The sequence below is a fragment of the Sinocyclocheilus grahami genome, unplaced genomic scaffold (genome assembly GCF_001515645.1).
Source record: "Sinocyclocheilus grahami isolate Dianchi unplaced genomic scaffold, SAMN03320097.WGS_v1.1 scaffold114.1, whole genome shotgun sequence".
NCBI classification, from domain to species: Eukaryota; Metazoa; Chordata; class Actinopteri; order Cypriniformes; family Cyprinidae; genus Sinocyclocheilus; species Sinocyclocheilus grahami.
Window position 1 is genome coordinate 376805 of NW_015505293.1, and position 4376 is coordinate 381180.

Below are 4376 nucleotides of genomic sequence, written 5' to 3' on the forward strand. Positions count from 1 at the left end.
TATCTGGTTTTGTGACGTCACTAACTCGGGAATTACCTCATTGTAGTCCCTACGAGCCATTTTTATAGGCATTAAACTGCCATAATTTTAAAAGATGATATCTCCGTTTGCATTGAACTTTGAACTTCTTAACTTTGCAGATATTGTTTATGCTCAAACACAGGGGCGTAGCCATCATTTCAGGAGTGAGGGGGACAGAAATGTTATATATATATATATATAAACATTTCTGTAATCCATATAACCTAACAGTCAACAGTTTTTGAACAGTAAGATTGCTGCTCAAGAAACATTTTAAAATTATTATTATTATCAATTCAATTTCATATCAATTCAATTTAAAACAGTTGAGTAAATTTTTTCTGGATTCTTTGATGAATAGAAAGATCCAAAGATCAGCATTTATCTGAAATAAAAAGCTTTTGTAACATTATACACTATACCAATTATTATTATTATTATTAATGTTTTTTGAGCAGCAAATCAGAATATCAGAATGATTTCTGAAGGATAGTGTGACTGGAGTAATAATGCAAAAAATTTTGCTTTGAAATTACTATAAATTACCTTTTTTAATATATTCAAATAGAAAATAGTTATTTTAAATAGCCTAGTAAAAATATTTCACAATTTTACTGTTTTGCTGTACTTTGGATCAAATAAATGCAGGCTTGGTGAACAGAAGAGACTTCTTTAAAAAACATAAAAAATCTTACTGTTCAAAAACTTTTGACTGGTAGTGTATAGGTAACTTGAATTTTTCTCTCATTTCTAGCTTTTAATTGGCTAAGAAATCAGATTCACTGCTGGACAATAAACAATAATAATGATTTGTTTATATACTACAAAAACTTTTTTTTATCACATAAGGCAGAATAGTTTCTATACTGTAATAAATGCTATGTCAATTAGCACTGCATTGTTCATATACTTTATTTATTACCTGGAGATGACTTGACAAACATAAATAAACCATATTGTCGCAATCGTATGTTTAATGTCTTCATGTTTCCAAACGTTTCTGTTTTTCTGAAAACAACTATTTTCATACAGCAATAGCTGGACGCTTTTGTCCATATTAGGAATTTCCTGGTTCGACTTTCTGCGCGTGAGTGCCCTTTGGCTTCGAGTTTGAATGAAACATACACTGCACGCAGTGTTTAGCGCTCCGCGATGTTCATCTCGCCTTATTCTGGGTCCGAATAAAACATCAGATCATGCACGTCCTGTCCTGTCTCTTTGAATTTAAATCTATATTTATTCACACCGGCTCTTGAAAACCTCTTTGCGAACACACTTGCCCGAAAAAGTGCAGGGGACAAATTTACGTGATATTAAAAGTGGGGGGGGACACGTCCCCCACATCCCCCGCGTAATCTACGCCCCTGCTCAAACAGCAACATTACACACAGACTAACGTTAAAAAGTGAAATTGCAATCAACCACCCCTTTAACTGAATTAAGACGTTCCACTCTTGTCCATTCTTAAATAATGAAACTCAGTTTCTAACAGCAGCCTGCCTGCAAAATAGTTTCTTGGCAACCATGTTACATCAGGTATTGTGACAACTTCAAAGGTCAGTTTGAATCAGACACTTCATAACATAGAACAGGCTCAATTTTTCGCTTCTGTGCCAGTGGCGTATAGCTTGGCTTTTCAGTGTGCAGGTGCAAGTGAAGAGTGAGAAGTTCCAGGAATTGGATAAAGGAAATTAAATAGGAACGTGGCCCAAAATTCTTCATAATGTTTTAGTTTTTTTTTTAGCTAAAGCTATTATTATATTATAATTCTATGATATAATTTTTTTTATTAATATTTGGATGCATATATTTGGGTACAAGGCATCTATGGCACCCATAAAAACTACACTATAGTTCTGGTAATTCATATTTCTCAAGCAGGTGCTGTATTTAACAGCAAGGATAACCAGTTTGCATTTATGCTTTACTATGAAATAGCCTTGTACTAGAGGCTTGTAAGTTTAGGTGTAGTCCTTCAGCTCTCAGACAAGGTCAGCTGAAACATTTCCTTTACTACCCTGAATCTGGAAACAAAACAAGTGAAGATGGAAATAAATTCTGACAAATCCAATTCTGAAATTCTAAAATCAATTTAAAATGGGAACAAATCCTTACTATTAGGGAGTAGACTTAAGCTGTCCTCAAACATTACTCTTGGCAAGACTTCTATTAATCTGAGTGCATATCTAGAATGTTGAAGTCCAACGATCAATCATTAATTAAGTCTCCACAGCAGCTTGTTTTTTTTTGTGCTAGAGGCTTGTAAGTTTAGGCGTAGTCCTTCAGCTCTCAGACAAGGTCAGCTGAAACATTTCCTTTACTACCCTGAATCTGTAAACAAAACAAGTGAAGATGGAAATAAATTCTGACAAATCCAATTCTGAAATTCTAAAATCAATTTAAAATGGGAACAAATCCTTACTATTAGGGAGTAGACTTAAGCTGTCCTCAAACATTACTCTTGGCAAGACTTCTATTAATCTGAGTGCATATCTAGAATGTTGAAGTCCAACGATCAATCATTAATTAAGTCTCCACGCAGCTTTGTTTTTTTTTGTGCTCATATGAATAATTCATCAGATCTCCTCATGGTATACAAACAAGGGGACATGGATAGCTGAGGGTGGAGCGCGGCGTTCTTGTTTCCTCAGAGCATTTCCTCTGTCCTTTTGAATGGTTTGTACTCTTACACTGTCTGAACTCATGTTTTCAAAGCTGAACACAAGTCTGTGTGTTACGTTGTGTGCTCATATGAATAATTCATCAGATCTCCTCATGGTATACAAACAAGGGGACATGGATAGCTGAGGGTGGAGCGCGGCGTTCTTGTTTCCTCAGAGCATTTCCTCTGTCCTTTTGAATGGTTTGTACTCTTACACTGTCTCAACTCATGTTTTCAAAGCTGAACACAAGTCTGTGTGTTACGTTGTGAGTTCAAACCTAGGTCAGACAGTTCAGGTGTGACTGGGAAAATTTCCCAATGTCGCTCTATACAAGAAAGACCAAAACAAACATCTATTGCTGAACGTTTCATTAAACATGACAAGCTCAAATGGAGTGAGAAGGAAACTAAATGGAAAAGTATGTTGTGCATTATGACCTGTTGTTATGCTCAACATTCAAATGCAATATGTTCACTTGTTTTTGTTTTTTTATTGAGCAGACTTTATTTGCAGGGAAAGCTGAGGTAATCATAAATAACCAACCAAGCATTTTAATGCATAAATTATATCAATTGATGCATAGGATTTCAAACCATATGTGAAATGAGCTGGTTCCAGGGAAGTTTTGGAACTCAAAAAGTAGGTCTTTCCCAGGGTGTCATGCACCTATTGTTTTTCTGGGGGCACCAGTCACAGTCCTCTTGGTGCCCTTGGCAAGATAAGACATGAGCAAACCAAAAAAAAATTAAAAAGGAAAGCAAAAGTCATACAAGTTTGAAGTGACATGGCACTTTCTCTGTACATGCACATGTTTAAATATTCACGTTATGTTTTTGTCATATAGAGTATAAGAGCATATAGAGTTTTTCAGCCATCTGAATATTCCCCATTCTACCAAAAAGGAGAAGGAAAACCTTGCAGTTTTCAGTTAGGTTTGATTTCATGCATTGTCTTAAGGTGTGTAATTGACTTTGTTGTTTGCTTCAGGCTGAGTGATGGATGAGTCACAAACTTGTCACAGGTAGCTGCCCCCACTGTGCCACATCTACTTTTTCATTTAGTCAATTGATACACCATTCTGTCATTTTATTTCCCAAAGAAAACCAGTTCCTAAGTGAAGCAAACAAGGGCCTTGCTGGATCTACAATGGTGGAAACACATTAACACTTGATCTCTAACTGTACTGTTCAACAAGTGAGTAAATCAGATGTACTGAAGCGCAGACTCACTTGGACATGTGTCATTTCATTTGTGTTACCTAATCCAATTTCTGACTATGACAGGTTAGAACTTTATGAAATACGAATTAATTACATGGCAAAAATAACTGTGAAAAATGAAGGTGTATAGAGGTGTTGTATAGATCCGTGAACTGATTACTGACTCTCTACAGGCCATTTTCACAAGCGTCCTTTTAACAAATCACTTTAGGTTCAGTAAATAAATATACAAACATATAAATAAATACCCTGGTGATTTTTGAGAAATCTCGCGCAACATTCTGCCTCTGCTCACTCAAGCTGGCCGCCGCTCACTCAAGGCCGCGGTGTGTGATGCTGTTTCATTGTGAAAGCAAAAATACTTTGTTTGGCCTTCCAAAAGTGGACACGAAATCAGTGGTTAAGTTGTATTTACAACACTGTTCCAGAACAGTTTAAACAAAATATTAAGATGTGTCCAGCACATTTTATG